The following is a 20,945-nucleotide window of genomic DNA, read 5'->3' as shown; positions in this document are numbered from 1 at the left end:
TTGCTGGCAATTCCATCAAAAACAAGTCCTTTTTTTTCTCAGTGGTGTAGCATGTGTTTTATCAACCCCTGCGCCCAAATACTATTGATGAATGTGTCTCTTTACCACATGTAGATAACATTATCAGGCATGCGCACACACTGAGAGGTTTGATTAAAGTTAAGCAGCCTCCATCTCCGTCAAGCATGACCTTTCACTTCAGGGAGAAGTAACTAAAGGGAAGATGTTTTTGCCATTTGTGACTAATTCGGGGAATCAAAAAAACTGTTGTTTAGAAAGCGCTTATTTTAAAGATAACATCAGGGTGATCTGTTAACATATATGCAGTCCATAAAATATATGGACTGATTCTGATTCGATAAATACACACAGTGTAAGTCAGAATTATAAGCCCCATTGAATTATTCTCCCCCCTGTTTATTTTTTCCCCAATTTTTGTTTTATGGAGAGAAGATTTTTCTCAACATATTTCTTAACATAATAGTTTTAATAACTAATTTTTAATATCTGATGTATTTTATTTTAGCCATGATGACAGACAATAATATTTTACTAGATAATTTTCAAGACACTTCTATACAGCTTAAAGTGACAGTTAAAGGCTTGACCAGGCTTGTGATTAGGCAAGTTATTGTATAGCAATGGTTTGATCTGTAGAATATCGAAAAAATAGAGGGACTAATAATTTTGACCTTAAAATATTTTTTGAAAAAAATTAAAACTACTTTTATTCTAACCAAAATAAAACAAACAAAAAAAAGCTGTCTACGTTTATATGTCTATTAGGTGAAGTTTTATAAACTAATTTCGAGAGGAGCACGTGATATGATTGAGCACTGCTGGCCACTCATCCGTAATCAGTAACAATCCAATCAGATCGATCCTAGCTCACTGTAAATAGATCGTTTTCACCTCACTGCTCTATCTTCGTTTGGAAGAATCCCCCCTTCCACCCCATCTCCTCCTTTCCCCCCTTTTTTTTAAAAGGGGAGCTATCAAGACCTACCTGATCTCGGATCCCCTGATATGCTTATTGACCAGGCGGGAGCCCTGGGCTCAAATATCTCCGAGCTCAGGGTTCCCTTCCCGGACAGCATGCCAAACCTGCTTTAAATGCCAAGCATATCTAAGTGGGAACTCTTGAAACGTATTTTAAAGACAAAATTGCTTTACACGTTTAGCAACATTCAAATTAAGTTGAAAATAATAATTACCACAATATATTTAATTATCGTGTAACTGCTGTCAGTTACATGCCAAACTAGCTTCCTCTACAGGCTATGCCATTAAATATTTTGTTCACTCCCATCATGTAATGACCAAACTAGTATCAAAGTAGTTTTTTGACAAACTCCTGTTAGGGCTTGCTTGGGTTTGTATAGCATTAAATCACTTTCACATGTCAATAGAGATGTAAAAATGGTGTAAAATGAGCAGTCAACACTGTCAATCGTGACCAAAGTCTTCACCGAGATATATATCGTACAGTCTGACATAAAGGCGATTGATATAACACAGTCTGCCTTGGCTTTTACCCAAGATATCATTTGCCAAGCAACATTCGTAAAGGAGAAGATTTTTTTTTCCCAAACATCCTACGAGTCAAGCCAACAAAAACATATGCACACTTATCACATTATGTCTATAACCTTTCCTCTCTTTTGCACATGCGGTATTAGCTGCGCTTTGAGGTGTAAGAAGGCAGAATAAATCTAAATAAATATGTTCCCTCTCACACTCTATCTGTCTCTCTCCTTCTTTCTCTGTCTCTATAGGAGCGAGTGAAGGCTGCGATAAGTCAAGAACAAATTTAATCAACTACTCGGCGCTTCAGGGGGTGGAAGCGTGGTGTTGACTTGGCGCTGCTATTTGTTCTATTGTAGCAAAGCGCAGTCAAATGTCATGTTTCTAGAGCAGAGCGTGGCAAATGTGTGAACGCTCCTCACACGCGCTGCTGATGGGAGATGGCAGGAAAGACTGTAGAAGTCGGAGGCGATGAGAGTCAAACGTACTGGCGTTTTAATAGAGTCAAAAGCACAATGAGGTGTGAATACATAGACAAGTGCATGCAAATGTGCAGATTGAGATGTGGATGTGTGGAGATGTGGTGATCTTGAGAGGTGGGATACACAATCGCACCCGCATTCACATGCACAGACTCACTCTGGATCACATGAGTCTGTGAATCATTAACTGGAGACTGGTTCAGATTCATATAATTGAGAGTCAAATATGCACGTCATGATTTTGCCAAGTGCGATGCGGTCCTGGATTTACATCTATGTTGATACTAGAACATCTTTTTTTGGAAAGTGTAATCCATAGATATTCCCATCCCTAAAACCAACCATAACTGTAAATTATTCCCAAAATTAGAGGGGAATCATAGTTGGATAACACTCATGTAGAAGTACATTACTAACCAAAAGCCTAAACCTACGGTAAACATATCTCTTAATTCTGATTGGCTGATTGGAATGTTGTTCCAAAATCAACATAGATGCTAATCAAGGAAGATTAACAGATGTAAAATCAGGTTAGGGGTCAAATATAGTGGAATTTTTATTACATTTGCAGTTCATTGAGCTTTTGACTTAAAGATGTAATTGAGTACAAATGTGTGGACCAAAACATAGATGTGTGGAAATGTGATAGGCTTGAGAGGTGAAATACACTCTCTCACATACACACACATTGACAATCCACAGAGCAGACCCTCTATATAATGTCCATTAACAGATGTTGGCTAAATTCTCAGGTTCGTTCATTTTGAATCAGTGAATCTTTAGCAAAAGACTTGGGATGCATCTGAAATCACCTACTACTCGAGTAGGTACTTTATTTGAATTTGAATTCACTACATACATATTTATACTACTATATAGTATAAGTGTGAGTACTGTAAGGATGTGATTTTAGCTACAGCAGTTCGACTGTAGTTCTGCCTAATGACTAAAAGTTATCAGTATGATGGTGAAAACATTTCTAATCAAACCATTCTTCTGCAATATCTTATACAAAAAAAAAAAATGGAAATAGGGGCAGTTTAATAACTAAACATGTTGGAACGTTGCTGTTATGTGATTGTTTTGTATTGAGCAATTAAGTGTTGATATTAAATCAAAAGTAATTCACAAAAATTCTTTAAAATAAAATGATTTAAATAACAATAACTTGCTTTGGTTACACTGAATTAGTTATAAAATAAGTAATTAAAAGGATAAAACATGAAATTATAAAAAACATATCATTATAATTGTACCCAGCTTAAATGTAATATAAAGTTACCTGAGAGAGAGGGAGAAATGAGACAAAGGGCGCACTCACACTATGTACAGTTGCCTTGCACCGGGCCAAAGCACGCTTGTCCCCCCTTCCGTCTCCCCCGACGGCCCGCACTCACATTACATTCGGGCCTGGGCATGATTACGTCATCGATGCTGCGCTGTTCAGTAAGCGATCTCGCTCAGCACAGTGGAGATTGCTTTAGTTATATTGTTAAAGTCGTTTGATATGCAGTGACATGCAGTCAAATATTTCGTCGAACAGATCAACCACTTTTGACGCTCTTAAACAATCATAAAGTCATCGTGCTGCAGAATTAGGAGGTTTGCTGAAAGTGTGCAGCTGTCATGCAGTAAGGGGTTTGCATCTTTAAAAACTACGACAGTTTGCATTCACTGAACGGTAAGAATGATTAATAAATCCACATGAAACAGTCCAGTAAAAGTCACGTCTCACACACAGGCGTACCGCGCCAAAGCCCAAGTGAACCGCACTCAGAGCACTCACACTTCTCAAACGGTCTGGGAAACTGGCCTGGGCACGGTTCGGATAGCATAGTGTGAGTAGCCCCAAAAACCTGAGAGTGGGCCTCAAAGAAAACATGATGGCCATAGAGTCTCCTCGTAGAGCAGGAGAGGAGCAGAGCAGGATTGAAATTACGGAAGTTTCCGGGATACAGAACAAAACGGGAGATGGGTTTGAAATACGGGAGACTCCCTGAAAAAACAGGAGTGTTGGCAGGTATGGATCTCATCAGTATCTGCCTTTGGAATCTGTATACAACTTTTTGGTGAAAAAGACGTTTTGCCACTTAAACAAATGCATATGATTATTTGCACTCTCATGGTTGTATGGAAGTTTGTGATTTCGAATGCAGCATTGCGTCTTACATAAATAAACTTCACAAATAAGTGAACGACCCTTATATAGGTAATTTGGGATCTTCTCGACTACTGTTTTAAATACTATGAATTCAGATTATTCGGGTTCTAAAAAACATGATTTTTCATATACTATATAAAACTATAGAATGTAGCAGGGAAGTATGCAATTTTAGACACAGCCCATTTCTCTGACAGGATCGGACTCTTTTTTTTTTGTTTTAATCATGTCGAAAGCTCAATGAGCTGTTGATGCTTAGACATAACTGCATGGAAATTTGATAGGCTTGAGTGGTGGGATACACACACATACACTCACACACACATATGCACAATCCAAAGATTGACCCTCTATCTAATGTCCATGAAGAAAAAATGGCTAAACTCTTAGCTTCATTCATTTGAATCACTGAATTGTTTGCTAGAAAATTGCTCTAACCAGATCACTTGAATCAGTAAATCATTAACATGAGGTCTCACTCTGACTAGATTCTTCGAATCAATGAGTCATTAAGTACAGCCTCTCTCTGACAGGAACATTTAAATGATTGATTCATTAACTGAAGACTCACTGTTTGAAGCACGTGACTAATAAATTGTTACCTGGAGATTCACTCTGGCTGGATTATTTGAATCAGTGAATCACTGAATCAACTGATTCAGAGTCGAATGATTAGAATCAAACATACTGCCATTTTAATAGAGTCAAAAGCTCAATGAGCTGTGAATGCAAAGGCATACATGCGTGCACGTGTGGATTGTGAATGTGTGGAAATGTAATGGGCTTGAGTGGTGGGATAGACACACATACACACACCCACACCCACATGCACAATCCAGAGTGCAGACCCTCTATCTAATGTCCATTAAGAGATGTTGGTTAAAGTCTCAGGTTCATTCTATTTTTCCCAGGGCTATGTTCATATCAGCTCCAGGCCGCAGGTTATTCTCTAAATTCGAAATGTCTCTCTGAGTTGAATCAGGGGACTCAGCCATCCTTTCCGTTTTTCCTACTGCTCCCGCTGTGCTAAAAAAGAAAATGCCACTGAGAAAGCCAATATGGGCTTATCAGCGCTATCAGCAGAAAATGAATTTGAACTCAGGGTGCCGATGATGGTACTGAGATAATGCATGATGGCTAAGGAACATTGTTGGGGGGAAAATGTGTACTATTATATATATTTTTTTGTCTGTGAGGGTCGATGTGTGTACCTATATATGCCATAAACACAAGAAGATTGAGGGATCCAACTAATGTCATTTGGTAAAAGAGACAAAGGAAAGAAAAGGTTTTAGCTGATCCTGTAACATACTTTTAATTTTAAGTTAAACTATTGTTTATATGGTATACTGTACTCACACTCAAGCATTTAATGCTTGACCTTTTACAGCAGATTAAGTTCACAAACAACTGAAAGTTATGACTTCAAGCTCAGAGGACCTCATATTCTTGACTCTTTTTGAAGCAGATTTACAGTAAATAGAATGAATCTTTTAGAATTGCTCTGTCAGGATAATTTGAATCATCGAGTTGTTAACTGGAGACTCACTCTAATAGAATCATGGAATCAGCATGTAATTAACTGTATACTGATTCTAAATCATTTGAACCAGTGAATTATCTAGGTACTAATATTGACATGTTCATTTAAACTGCTAACTGGATATCTATTCCGAATGGAAAGTTTTTAATCAGTTAATTGTTACTGTAAACTAGTACTGACAAAGTCAATTGAATCAGTGTACCCTTAATTGGAGACTCACTCTGACTGTATTATTGGAATCAGTGAGTCGTTAATAGAGACTCGCTCTATTTGGATCATTGTAGTCAGTAAGTCGTTACCTAGAGAGTCACTTTAACATAATTAATAACAGGAGACTTGTTCTGACATGGTAATTTGAATCAGATAGTTAACTGTAGTCGCTCTGACTTAATCATTTGAATCAGTGAGTTAACTAGAGACTCACTCTAACAGGATTAGTTGAATCATTGAGTTGATAACTTCACACTCATTCTTACTGAATTATTTTCATTTAAGAATCATTTACTGAAGACTTGTTCTAACGTGGTCATTTGAATCACAGAGTTATTGACTAAACTAGTTCAGACTGGATCATTTGAATAAGTGAGTTGTTAACTAGAGACTCACTCTAACAGCATTAGTTAAATCATTGAATTATTAACTTTACACTTATTATTACTGAATCATTTGAATTAGAAAATCATTAACTGAAGACTTGTTCTGACATGATCATTTGAATCAGAGAGTTGTTAACTAGAGACTAACTCTAACAGGATTAGTTTAATCATCGAAGTGATAACTTCATGCTCATTCTTACTGAATCATTTACATTGGAGAATTATTAACTGAAGACTTGTTCTAACATGATCATTTGAATCAGAGAGTTGTTGACTGCCAGCTGGTTCTGACTGAATCATTTGAATCAGTGAGTTGCTAACTAAACTCACTTTAGCAGGCTAGGTTGAATCATTGAGTTGGTAGCTTTACACTCAGTAATAAAGTATTTGAATTGGAGAATTGTTAATTGAAGACTCATTCTAACATGGTCATTTGAATCAGAGAGTTGTTGACTGGATCATTTGAATCAGTGAATTGTTAACTGGAGAGTCGCCCTGTATGGATCTTTTAAATCAGTGAATTGTTACCTAGAGATTCACTCTAACATGATTAGTTGAATCGTTAACTTTACGCTCATTCTTACTGAATCATTTGAATTGGAGAAGACTTGTTTTGACATGGTCATTCAAATCAGTGAGTTGTTAACTGTATACTGGTTCTGACTGGATCATTTAAATCAGTGAGTTGTTTACTAGAGACTCATTACTTAAACATTTGAATTTGAGAATCGTTCATTGAAGATCTGTTCTATCATGGTCATTTGAACCAGAGAGTTGACTGGATACCTGTTCTGAGTGGACCATTTGAATCAGTGAATTGTTCACTGGAGAGTAGCCCGGACTGGATCATTTGAATCTGTGAGTTGTTAACCTGGCACTCGCTTTGGCCAAATTATATGAATAAGTCAATCATTAACTGGAGAGTCGCTCTGACTGGATGATTTGAATCAGTGAGCACTCACTTCGACCGTATTGTTTGAATCAGTGAGTCATTAACTGGAGACTCACTCTGAGCAACTCATTAAGCTTCATTTACAATGCAATCTGATTGCATTGACTAAAAAAAAAATCACAAAATATAAAGTATTTTTTTAGATTAAGCATTATGTTAAGTATATCACCCAAACCGACAGCATGAAACACCAGTGAATGAGCCGGCGAGGTTTTTCTTCACCACACACATACGCACAGTTTTCACATATGCAGAATCTTTTGGATCACGCAAAGAGGTCAAGGTCTTCTTCTAGTCTCAGTGCAAACCTACAATTGTATTCCATCCGTCTTCGCTGTCTCCGTCCCTCAATATGGCTTAATTTCTTCAGTTGTTAATATTGAAATGTGTTCTGAGAGTCTGGGCACTGAATATGCGCTTCATGCATTAATAAGTCTCTCACTGAGCGGCATCTTTGTTGTTTAAGCTCCCTCCATCCTACATGAAAGGGCATATTTAACTTCACATCTTACTCAACCTTTCAATAGACGAGTGATGGGAATTTTGGAATCATTATTTCAACCGGTTACACATTCTGAATCAATACCAAGAACAAAGCTTAGTCTGTCAAGATGGTTGTATAATGGAGCACTTGTGTAAGGTTGACGTGCGTTTCTATCGCTGGAAAGACCAGTGAGGCGCGAGCGCAGAGGTGTTACCGCCTGCCGAGTAATGCAGGGTTAGTGGATTGTTTGTGTTCCAGTTGGAGTGTCTGTGATTAACAGCTATTGAAGTTAACGAGTCGTCCACTTTGCTCTTGTTTTTTGGGGAAGTCTCGGAGAGTGGCCATTAGCATTTTGCTGAAAAACAGAGATAAATGCGTGCTGTGTTCTAGATGCTGAAATCCAATGTAAACATTTTCTCTCTTGTCTGTAAATCTGTCTAATTGTGAATTCTGTAAATGCGTATTATTGTATGCCTATTTGCGTGCGCATGTTTAATCGAATGAGTTTAATGTAGTCGCACTGTGTAAGTTTATTGCATTCAAATTTGAAGAGGGAACTGATGCAGTGTAAAGTAGTTTATTGTAGATGAATTATTGTGGGCTTTATTTTTTATCATATAATGACACTATTTTAATCCAGATATATAACGTACTGGAAACAAGTTATGTACATTAGAATGTACTTTTTATTAATGTATTCGTTCGTTTGTTTGTTCATTCATTCATTCATTCATTTATTCAGCTGTGTATGTATTCTGCAACTTTGGAGTTTTAAAGGGCTCCTAGTTTACCCCTTTTTTATGATTTAATAATAATTTTATGGTTCTTCTGAGTGTGCCAGTTTAGGTTTAGTTTAAAACACAGTTCAGATTGTTTTATTATAATGTGTTAAATAAAAGTGTCACTTTGGGGGCGTGTACACAGGTCGTTGTTCTAGGGGTGTGTTGCTTCACATGAAAACTTGTTTCAAGTTCCCGCCCAACTTAACAAAGGGGCAGAGCCAAGAGCTCCCCCGCTTAGTGTATGGCAACAGACAGGCAGACAGAGAGAAACAACATGAGTGAGAGGACCAGCATTCAGCCGTACATGTACAACTCTGACACAAACCAAGCTGAGACTACAAAGTCATTTGGTGTCTTTGTATAGTTTTACAGCCATCTGTGTTAGTTTAAAGACAGTTTAAAGTTCCGAGCTTGTACATCGAGACTAACACTAAATCAACTTTGACTGATGCTATAACAAAAGAGCTTCACACACAGGATGCGCCGCTCAGAGCCGTGACAGTCCACACCAGACGCGCACATTCGCATGTTATTTAAAATGAAACTATTTAGATGACGCTTTGTGGCGTGGCAGATATATGAATAGTGTCCTGAGTCGTAGGCACCACTGCGGTGCCAGTGTGTGTACCCTATGTTTAGAATTCTAAAATGATGCATGCGCGGCGCGTCACTGAGTCATCTCAGCTTCTGGTGTGCGACCTGCTTAGGGCAAGTTCATTATTTCCAATGCAGGGACGCGCACGTGAGGCAACGCACTCACACTTCACAGCCGCACCTAGTTGAGATGACAGGGAGCTTTTGTGTTTGCGAGAAATGCAAACGGCTGAAGTTTAAGGAAGATGCAATAAAAAGTACACATGTTTGCAAACCCACCTATTGTTACAAACAATGGCACCGATGAAAGTGATTATGTGGTGAATGTTGATCTTGTGTTGAGCCCAATGAGCCTTACATCTAAAAATAGAGCAAGGGTCTTTCTTTGGTGACATCGCTTTGACTCGCATGGATGTGAAACAACAAACTGAGGATATGATAATGCGCGCCTGTCAATCAATATTAGTGGGCGGGGGGACTTCACTGCTACATCAAGTTGCGGTCGATCTCAAAACCGCTCCAATTTGTCAAAATAAACTGTTAAATTGAAAAAAAAAAGGACTTAGTGTGTTTATATCATCCCATCATGACAGTTTATACACTATACTTACACATGTGTCTGTCCAAACAGCTTGAAAAGTAGATTTTTCACCATAGGTGCCCTTTAAGCAGTGTTGGGCATGTTCTTTTAAAATTATTTCTAGTTATAGTGATTCGTTATTATTAATAGTTACTTCTCACAAATAGTAGCTGAGTTACTAACTAAGTTACATAATTATAAAAGTAACTAATTACCAGGGAAAGTAACTATTGTGTTAGTGAATGTAAACATCCAGCTGAGGGTTAAATCTGAAAATATATAGATTCATTTTTATAAAAGAGTTAACTCAGAGTCGTTTAAATGATTCGTTGTGTGTCGTGATCTTTTACCTGGTCCTTTCAACATCAACACAAAACAATACCAAATATGAACTGCGGATCTGTTAAAATGTGTACACGCCTTTCCCTTCAGGTGAAGCCATGCACAGAATGCGAGGGATCATTGGGCCTGAGAGATGGCCAGACATGTAGCTGTGGTGAATAAAGGGTTAAAGTTTATTTTCACAACAATACCACAGTATAGCCAACCTAGTGGTGTGTTTGTTCTTGTCATTTTTTTAATGAGTGATACAATAACATACCCTGCTGTGCGGGATTAGCTGTCTTTTTAGTAATAAAGGAAGAATCAGCAAAGTACACTAATGCATGGGACTTTGTCAGTAACTGTTACACAGTTTGTATGGACCAGTTTCTTTTTCCTCCAGATTCTGTAAGTGTTTCTCGTTCCTACCAGCGTAAATGTATTAAAATAGTTGCCCTGTCTTCTGTAGTTTGCAAAATATGTATTTAATAGTGTGTTGAACGAATCATACGAATTAAGTGTCATACGAGTTAGCCACTAAATCAAACAGTTACGAATTGCCATGAGATTGCGTTAGGCTCACACATATACTCTGTGCTCTGACGACTTCATAACCGTGGTGGGTGCTTCTCTCTGTCTTGCACTGAATGCAGTCAAACAATCACAACAGCCTTTTTTATTTTATTTTTTTTAATTTATTTATTTATTTATTTATTTATTTATTTATTTATTTATTTATTTATTTATTTAATTTTTTTTTTATTTTATTAGTCAAACTTTGTTTTAACCATCATTTACAGAAAATACCAAAAATGTAATTTAGTGTAGCAATGGTTTAATGGATGATCATTGGTATATCTGACATATCAGAAAAACACTGAGAACAAAAGAATAAACATCAAATGTGTGTGACAAGTAAATGTGAGTAAAATAATGCAGAATTTTGGGTAAAATGACCCTTAAAGGTTCATGAAACCCCTCAAGTACTTTTTTGAGATTTTACCAGATTTGTGTGTGTTGAGCATCAGTTAAGACAATGTTAGCACCTGTTAGTTTTAATTGTGGAAAAAACTAGATAAATTTGAGCTTTTGTCAGCTAATTTCATCTTCTGGGTTTAAAATGATTTTTGGGGCGGGATTAAAATCGGCAACATATTGCAAAACTGCAAGACCAAAGATGATGCATTGGTTTCTCATTATTATTCATAGCTGAGTTTTCTTATCCTATGAGAAGAGCTGGCTTCTTAATTATTTATGACTGCACGTGCTTCCCGAAGGCAAGGCAGACCTGCCAGTGCCAAGCTGTGAGACACTGACACACGGCACACAGTACTTAACTGTTCATGAAGGATCGTATGTGTTTGTTTCCATTATCCACAGGGTTTGTTGCATGTTTTTCCCTGCGATGCTGTCAGGGCCGATACAGAAAAGCTGTTTGTGTGCAGCAAGCATTTTTGTCGGGAGAGCAGTACGAGAATTGGAGAATGTCGGATGTTGTCTTTTATCAGGAGTTCACATTTAGCTACATCGCTGTGCTGCTGTGTTCGCCTACATTTTCTAGATTACCAACAGGGCTAATAGTTAAAATAGACAGGGCAAGAGACTTGCTGCACTGAGTCTGCATTCAGACCCCGGGATTGAGGGAAAAGTTCTCATTTATAGTGTTTATATGAACATGATTATCTTTATAATGATATAAATTGTGGTTAGTTGTATATGCAATTATGAATAAAAATGTAGCAGGGCATTAAATTACTGCTTATTTCTTTGCATTTTAATTTTATAAACTATAAAATCATGCATCTCCTCATGGTTTGTGTCTCATTTTGTGAGCCGACTGACAACAGTTATTCACTCCCCTTTTTCTCTCCTGCTGGCCACGCCCACTCCTGCCCTTTGCTCGCGTAGCTCCACGCCCATTAAGATCTTTTGAAAAAATTCTGAGGTAGACCTGAACCGAAAGTGGGGGGTGTCATGATCCTTTAAAGAACCCCAGTGCAAACTCAAAATACTTATTAACTGTCATTTCTAAATCTTCACGTTGCCACTATTTTCTGAATTGTTACACTGAACACACATTATTTCATGCACATTGTGACATTTGCCAAGTTATTACAATCATTAGACACTTTAATTAGATTTAATGTGCTTTCTTCAGATATAAAACTATTTTTGTAAATTTATTTTGATGCTTACACCTACATATACAATATATATAAGCACAAATCAGGATTAAGCTCATTATACAAGTGTGAATAGAGTCCGTGTTAGAAAAAGTGTGAAAGTTTGTGTGTGCGTGCGAGTGTGTGTGTGGTCTCGCATCAGCACAACAGTCCATAACCAAAGGTAAGTGTAGCCATGAGAGATCCTTCAAGGAGAAAAAGCCACTTTAGAAAAGAGAATAAAAGGGCTGGGAAAAAAAAATAGGTAGAAAGGGAGAGGGAAAAACAGAGAAGCGCTAAGCAGCACTTCAGCAAGCCTCCTCGAGTGACCCCGTCCCACTCAAGGTGATCACGGGTCAGGACAAAACTCAAAGGAGGCGAGGCAAAGCTGGCCCGTGGCCACATAAAAACACTCCCCTTCCCCCTGCTTCCATTTTTATCCATTTCTTTGTTCAGCGGCAGGTCATCTTTGAAGCCTCTGCTTTGAGAGAATAACAGCAGCCTCCGTGAACGCACAGCATTTCCGTTATTATTTTTCTATTCTCCAGGAAGCATTTGTTGAGTAAAATACTACATTCCTAATTTTTACTATGCTTCTAAATATGTCGTAATTAATCCAAAAAAAATGTTAATTGTCATTTACTCGATGTCTTTGTAAATGTGTATTTCTTCTCTTGGAAAACTGTGCTTAACCTTGAGTTACTGTAATTCTTAACCATGCTTTTAACCTTGACTTTTTATACAGAACTATGAATTGAGTCAATACTGAAAAACAAGTTTTTTTTTTATTCAATGTATGTCTTGAAAACATGTTACACAACCATTTAGAAGGTACAATTAAGAAACCAATGAAGAAAGTGACCGTAAAGAGATTGTACAAATGTCTGTCCTTGTAATCCACCCAAATCAGTATTGGTGGTTTATGAGGGCTCTCTATAGGTGTAATGTATTTTATACTGTAAAAATGCTGATTATATGGCCCCTACCCTATAATCCCTACTCCTAAACAATACCCTTGTAGAAACCATTTGACAAGTTTTGAAAGTCTATTTCCTTTCTAGTGTGCTACTTTTCTATTTCCTTTCTAGTGTGCTACTTTTCTATTGTTGTTCAAAGTAAACACATGCTTGACTGACGTGTGTATGACCGTTGCATCTTGCGTCTTTTTAAGCGATGCGTACATGGGCGCCTAATTATTTAGACACAATGTCAAGTTAAAAGAACATCTTTAATACACAACACTCCTCATCACTGTCAGTTTCAAAGCAGTGGACAATCAGAAGAACATGGAAGTGGGACAACCGTATCTCCTTGTGCTTTATGCTGCACTATTCAAACGTTGCATCTTGCATTTTATTTATTTTATTCTTCAAGAAGCTTCTTTTGTGTTGTAAAATACTACATTCCTAATTATAACTATGGTTCTAATTATTATATATTAATTAATATAAAAATGTTAATTGTCATATACTCAATGTCTTTGTAAGTGTGTATTTCTCCTCTTTGAAAACTGTGCTTAACCTTGAGTTGCTATAATATTTAATCATGTTTTTAACCTTGACTTTGTATACAGAGCTATGAATTGAGTCAATAGTGAAAAACATGTTTTTTTTTTCTTCAATGTATGTCTTGAAAACATGTTACACAACCATTTAGAAGCTACGATTAAGCAACCAACGAAGAAAGTGACAGTAAAGAGGTTTAAAATTTAGCAACATTTAGTTTTTTCATGTAAAAGTCACACCCATATTTTTATACAAATGTCTGTCCTCGTAAACCTCCCAAACCCATATTGGTTGTTTATGAGGACTCTCTATAGGTGTAATGTATTTTGTAAAAATGCTTATTATATGGCCCTACCTTACCCCTACCTTACCCCTACAACCTTTAATAAACCATGTTGCAACTTTTGAATGTCCATTTCCTTTCCAGTGCACTAATTTTCTATTGTTGTTTAATGTAAACATATGCTTGACAGATGTGTGTGACAGTTGCACTTGCGTCTTTTGAAACACTGCACACATGAGTGCCTAATTATTTAGACACAGTGTCAAGTTAAAAGAACATCTTTTACACACAGCACTGCTCATTACTGTCAGTTCCAAAGCAGTGGACCAATCAGAAGACAACCAGATCCTCTTGTGCTTTATGCCACACTTTTTTTTCCCAAACTATTCAAGCGTGGTGTCTTGCTTTTTAATTCTTTGTACCTCGCTTAAATGAGATAAGATGATTTGACAGATTCTAGATCTTTTAATCTTGACAACTGATCTCTGGCTAATTTGGTTCTCAAGATCGCAAATCAGTTTAAAATGTCTGGATAAACTGATCTGAGATTGCTGCTTGTGTTGTGAAGGACAGATCTATCGATTCTCGATATCATGATCAGCAATTCATCGATTGGCTGACGGCACAGCAGCATAATGACATCATCTGATTAATATTTAATTATCCATGAGAGCAAAATTATTAAAAAAGTAGTAGCGTAAAAAAACATTTAGTAAAATATATGCAATAACTTTCCACCTTTGTTGTGGGCTGCAGGCTTTCATGTGTCAAGAGTATTTAGCAATGTTTTTAGTTTTATATTTGGATTTATAATTTAGCGACATTTCTGTATTTCAAATATTTATGGTTGCCAGGTCCTAAAAAATAACACAGAATAATATAAAGATTTAGAGTTTAATGAGCCATACAAACGTTAATTTTGTGTGTAACACAGAATGCATCACTTTAAAGCAGCTTTACATAAAAACATAATGGTTATTCTTTTTTATTGTTATTTGTATGTTTATGTATATTTAGCAGCTTAGATATTTATGAGGTTAAATGAGATGTCAGTAAAATAATGTCTTAAACACATTGTACATATCTTCACAATAAATGAATGAATGAATAAGTAAATAAATAATATTAAAAAGTTTACTGTAGTATTTTATTAAATAGTAGTACAGACACCTTACTGGTTGTGTGTGTAAATATTAATTTAAAGCAAGTGTTTAAGAACACTTTTAAGGCTTACTGACATTTTAAGCCTTAATTAATGGGTTTAAACTACTTAGAATTTTACCCTAATTTTACTCTTACTTATTTACATAATATGGATGGATAGGCAAAACCAATCAATTTCCAGTCTGGAAGACCCTGAAGTTAATGGCTTAATAAAGTTAATCTATAATTGACCCCTTGCACTCTAATCCGAAATTAAAATAAGAAGTCCCTTTAAGTCATTGTCATCTTTTTTTCTCTTGTGCAAATCAGATCTTTGCTGCTGAACCTAAATTAGCCGTAGAGTTTAGCCCCAGAAACCTGCTCTCAGATGACTCTGGGTAATGAGCGTGCCACGTGCCATGCCTGGACGGCAGAAGCCAAAAATCGGGGCCTCGTGGGCAGGCGCTCTTCACGTGTCAGAGAGCCAGAGGCTGCCGCTCCAGTAATTGTGTCCACGCTAGTGTTGGCGAAGTGTGAAATCACTGAACGTTCAACAGAGCGAGACAGAAATAGAGAATGGGGAGGGGGGCACGCCAGGTATTAACCTGATCTCTCTCATGTCAGGACAAGTTTCTTCAGGTACCTACAAGGCCTCAGCTGTTGTAAGAAAGATTGAAAAAGGCTGTTATTAAAGGGTAAGTCTTATTTAATGTTGGTGTGGAAAACTCTAGGGTTGATCTATGTGATAAAGACAATCCAGGGTTTGACCAATATGCATGTGGTGACATTATTACAGGTATTATATGGTACTATAATATATTACATGGTACAGTGAGTGGCACTAAAACAATGTAAAATTACAAAAGTTAAATTAAAAAAAGTGACTGTGGCAACATTTCATAGCTTACACATATTGGGTTAAATAAACGAAACTGGAGTAGAAAACTCTATTGTAATGTTAGTCTCTGTGATAAAGACAATACAGGGTTTTGACCAATTTGCATGTGGTGACATTAATACACTATTACATTACAATAATAATAATTTCTTTCATTTATATAGCACTTTTCTGGACACTCGAAGTGCTTTTTGTACATTTTTTGGGGCGATCACCTCATCAACCACCAGTGTGCAGCACTCAACTGGATGATGTGACGGCAGCCATATTGCGCCAGACCACACACCAGCTGATTGGTGGAGAGAATACAGAGTGATGAAGCCAATTGAAGGCTGTGTTGGACAGTGGGCAAATCTGGCCAGGATGCCAGCGTCAAACCCCTACTTTTTTTTGAAGGACATCCTGGGTGAGTCAGGACCTCGGTTTAACGTCTCATCCAAAAGACGGTGCTCACTGAGCAGTATAGAGTCCCCTTCACTATACAGGGGCATTAGGACCCACACAGACCGCAGGTTGAATGCCCTTGCTGGCCTCACTAACACCACTTCCGACAGCAACCTACCTATGAAAATTCAGGGACTAAGTCAAAGGATAGTGAGTAGCTCTTGTCAAAATTGAGATTTGCTTTGATTCACAAGTGCATCAGGTAAGCTGCTAAAATAGTTTCAGAAGCAAGAAATAAGCCTTCATCCATTGTAATCTACCTTGTAATCATAATTTCCAAGAAAAGCAATCAAATCGGTGAGTGCCTTAGTGTTCCTTTCCATTGCAGACAGCAGTGAGGTACGCTTAGAAAAACTGTTGAAAGAGATATTTTTTTCTAGTAAACCTAACTATCATAAAGACTTACCTTCTTAATGTTTCCCACTGTTTCGAGAGCCACATCCACTTCTGTACATTAAGAAATGGCTAAAAGTTGGAGAGAGACTACCTTTGCGAAGTCTGTACATTTTTCTCTTCCTCTCATCTCTCCACACCTCCGCTCTCCGTCTCTCTGATGTAGTAGATGTTCAGAAGATAGGTCAGAGGGCTGAGCGCACACGCTGGCATATGGACCTGTGCCAGAGGCTTGAATTTGTGCCAGCTTGGACAGAGATGAGACACAGAACAGGTGATGGTGAACACACATACACACCTACACACACATGTTGGTGTTGGTGGTTTACGAGGACTCTTTATAGGTGTAATGTATTTTACACTGTTAAAAACTTAACTTACCCCTACTCCTAAACCCAACCCTCATAGGAAACCTGTGGCAAATTTAAATGTCTATTTCCTCTCCAATGCGCTACTGTTCTGTTGTTTTTTAGTGCAAACACATGCTTGACAGACGTGTGTGATCATTACACTTGCATCTCATGTCTGTTAAAAGTGCTGTGCACATGAGTGCCTTATTTTTTTAGACACAATGTCAAGTTAAAAGAACAACTTTTACACGCAGCGCTGCTCATCACTGTCAGTTCCAAAGTAGTGGACCAATCAGAAGAACTCGAAGGTGGGATAACTGGATCCCTTTGTGCTTTATGATGCACTTTTTTCAAACCATTTCAAAGGGTTGGGTCTTGCATTTTTACAAGCAAAGGCATGTTTGGAGTTAAAGAGACCTAAGTATGTTTTAAGCATTTTGAATTACAAGGACACAAGGCTCAACGTTGTAATAGGTCATACCCATGCCATTATACAAATGTTTTTCCATGTAAACCACCCTAACTAGTATTGGGGGTTTACGAGGACTTTCTAAAGGTATAATGTATTTTATACTGTAAAAACACTAACTTACCCCTACACCTAAATCTGACTATCAAAGGAAACCTGTGGCACATTTTCAATGGTTTTCTCTTTTCAGTGTCGTAAGTGGGACAACCAGATCCCATTGTGCTTAATGCCACACTTTTTTTTCAAACCATTCCAGTGTTGCGTCTTGCATTTATAGAAACAAAGACATGTTGCGTGTGAATGAGTCCTAAGTATGTTTTTAAGCATTTTTAATTACAAGGACACAAGGCTCGATGTCATACCCATGGCATTATATAGACGTCTGTTCTTGTAAACCAACCAAATCTGTGTTGGTGGTTTAGGAGGACTCTGTATAGTTGTATTTTATACTTTACCCTCTACTCCTAAACACAATCTTTATAAAAACCATATGGCAAGATTGGAATGTCCATTTTCTTTTCTAATGTGCTACTTTTATTTTGTTGTCAATTGTAAACAAATACTTGACAGACACATGTGTGACCTTTACATTTATATCTATTGAAGCGCCGTGCACATAAGCATCTTCTATTGTTTTTTTTTTTACGTGGTTTCAAGTTAAAAGAACAACTTTTACATGCAGCACTGCTCATCACTGTCAGATCCAAAGCAGTGAATCAGAAGAACTTGGAATTGGGACAACAAGATCCCCTTTTTTACTCCCTCACTTGTTTTTTAAACTATTTCATAGCATTGCTTCTTACATTCTGTGTGAATAAGTCCTAAGTATGTTTTTAAGCATTTTGAATTACAAGGACACAAGGTTCAATCTTGTAATAGGTCATATCCATGCCATTACGCAAATGTCTGTCCTTGTTAACCACCCAAATCAGTTTTGATGCTTTATGAGGGCTCTCTATAGGTGTAATGTATTTTGTACTGTAAAAAAAAACGCTGCTTATGGGGCCCTACCTTAGCCCTATTCCTAAACACAATCCTTATAGAAACAATGTGGCAAGTTTTGAATGTTCGTTTCCTTTTCAATATGCCACTTTTCTATTGTTTTTTTTTTTTTAAATGTAAATTCATGCTTTCAAGACATGTGTGACTGTTACACTCTCATCTCACATCTTTTAAATCGCAGTGTACATGAGCACCTACTTTTTTAGAAGCGTGTGAAGTTGAAAGAACTAACATTAACACACAGCTCTGCTCTTCACTGTCAGTTACAAAGCAGTGGACCAATCAGAAGATCTCAGAAATGGAACATTCAAACACCCTTGTATACTCCTGCACTTTTTTAAAAACTATTCCCAAGCTTCACGTCTTGCGTTTGTAGAAGCAAAGATGCATTCGGTGTGAATGAGTCTCAAGGATGTTTTTTTTAAGCATTTTGAATTACAAGGGCATGTCCTTATAAACCACCTCAATGTTGTAATAGGTCATACCCATGTCATTATACAAATATCTTCCCTTGTAAACCACATGCACAGCCAAACATTTCACATGCCAGCTTATAAGAGGTAACTGCTTCAGGTACTTTATAACTATAAACACTGAGAGTAAATAGGATTTGTGTAGTCTCTATTTTTCATAGCCTCGAGTGAGTCTGGAGTGAGAAAGGACTGTGGGTTATAAAGACAGTCCGGGGGCTCTGACTGGCCACCTGTCCTTTACCTAAAGGTTGGCTTCACAGAGTCGCTGCCCAGCTGGTAGAGGTGGGGCTCATGCCAAATTAGTGTGCCAGGGAGGGGGGAGCCCCTAACAGGGAAAGACAGTACGGGACCTTGCCTGTCACAATATGCGCTGGATCAGATTCCTGCTCTTTTGGAATGAAACTCAAATCTGTGAATTGGGACGCCCAGTATAGCTGTTCTGGACTGCAACAAAGTATGCAAGGACAAAGGGTTTGCTTTGTTGTGTGGATATTAAAATGTTAAGCGGCTATTATTCTTTTTACTTCATTTAACTTAATTTAATTTGTTGCCTTTTGAGCATGACAAAGATCTGTTACAAAGTCTAGCCCAAAGGGAGTTGTTCTCTATATCAGCTTGCTGTTTCTGAACTTCCTCAAACAACTTGATTGCACTTCTGATGTTTTTTTTTTTTCCCCTTCTTTCTTTTTGGGACGTACGCATCACATTATCCCACTTTTAAATGATTTCTGCCCAAGGGACTGGGGCAAGGTGAGTGTTTGTGTGCTCAGAGAAATGTATTTCAGGAGTTTAAACTGATAAGACTTTAAACGCATGCAAATTTTAAAGGCACCATCTGCAAATTCACTGCCCTCTTCTGGAAAGGGGGTGAGGTAAAGCAGCTTATTTGCATTTAAAGATACACACATAAATAAATGTTTGCTTCTATCCAAAATGGAATATAAAGGAAAATAATTGTTCTGTGAGCTCGATATTTACAGACACACACTAGGAGCACCTGAGACTTACATTTAGAGGAATATACTACACCTTTGAATATTTAAAGGTAACGTAATAACTCTTTTGAGAGGCATACATTGTATATTTATACCTCTCATTGACTGTCATTGAACTTTAGTCAAATCAAGCAAAATGAAGACAACTGTTTTAATAAACAAACAAAACATTGTTGCTGGAATTGACAGAAGTACAGATGCGACTTAAATAGCTTTGTGGGAAGAAAATTCAGCACCACCCCCTCTATTCTTTAAAATGATATTGGACTTGTTGTAAAACATGTTGTAGACATTGGCACTTGCTTTTTCAAGCTTATAAGAATAGTATCACTTGAAATTGAGAAGCATTTTTTACAACAGTTGCATGTGTAAGCTTTATAAACACAGGCAGCATTTGCTGTTGATTAAGCGCAAACATTTGCACTAAAATAACAAATGGTCTTGGTGTCATATGGTAGCATCTATATTAATTATTCAGGTTGACATTAGTTTCTATTTTAATTAATTACAGCTAAAGTGCTGTATATAGTCAAGCCCCAAATTAATAATTAAAATTATATTTAAAAAATAATTTTGGGCTCCACTGTTTATAAAAATGGGTGATTTGTGCACCTCTTTTTGTTCTATATAACCATATTTAAAACACTTCTCTTGATATCCATTTGATTTGAAATGGATTGCTATGTCAAAATTCTGGACTGAAACCAAAAATTCTGCATGCATTTTGGTAAAAAAAGAAAAAAGAAAAAGAAAAAAGTCAAGAAATCCTTTGTAATTTTTTTAATTTTTTAAATTTTATTTTTTATTAT

General features: G+C 37.2%; 1 protein-coding gene across 4 annotated transcripts in view; it reads left to right on the top strand.

Moving 5' to 3' along the window:
- Positions 1 to 20,945, top strand: part of LOC141377471 (uncharacterized) — a 370,516-nt gene that overhangs the window by 145,844 nt on the left and 203,727 nt on the right. Inside the window, exon 3 of one of the 4 annotated variants that reach the window (XR_015507902.1) lies at positions 1,776 to 3,018. The exons of the other annotated variants lie outside the window; for them this stretch is intronic. The gene's annotated coding sequence lies outside the window, so the exon portion shown is untranslated. Of the gene's footprint in view, positions 1 to 1,775; positions 3,019 to 20,945 lie in introns of those variants that run through there. 4 annotated transcript variants of the gene reach the window in all.

This window comes from Danio rerio, chromosome 14 (genome assembly GCF_052040795.2).
Source record: "Danio rerio strain M-AB ecotype USA chromosome 14, GRCz13ab, whole genome shotgun sequence".
NCBI classification, from domain to species: Eukaryota; Metazoa; Chordata; class Actinopteri; order Cypriniformes; family Danionidae; genus Danio; species Danio rerio.
The sequence above is the reverse complement of the archived record's forward strand: the minus strand, read 5'-3'. Positions and strand labels throughout refer to the sequence as shown.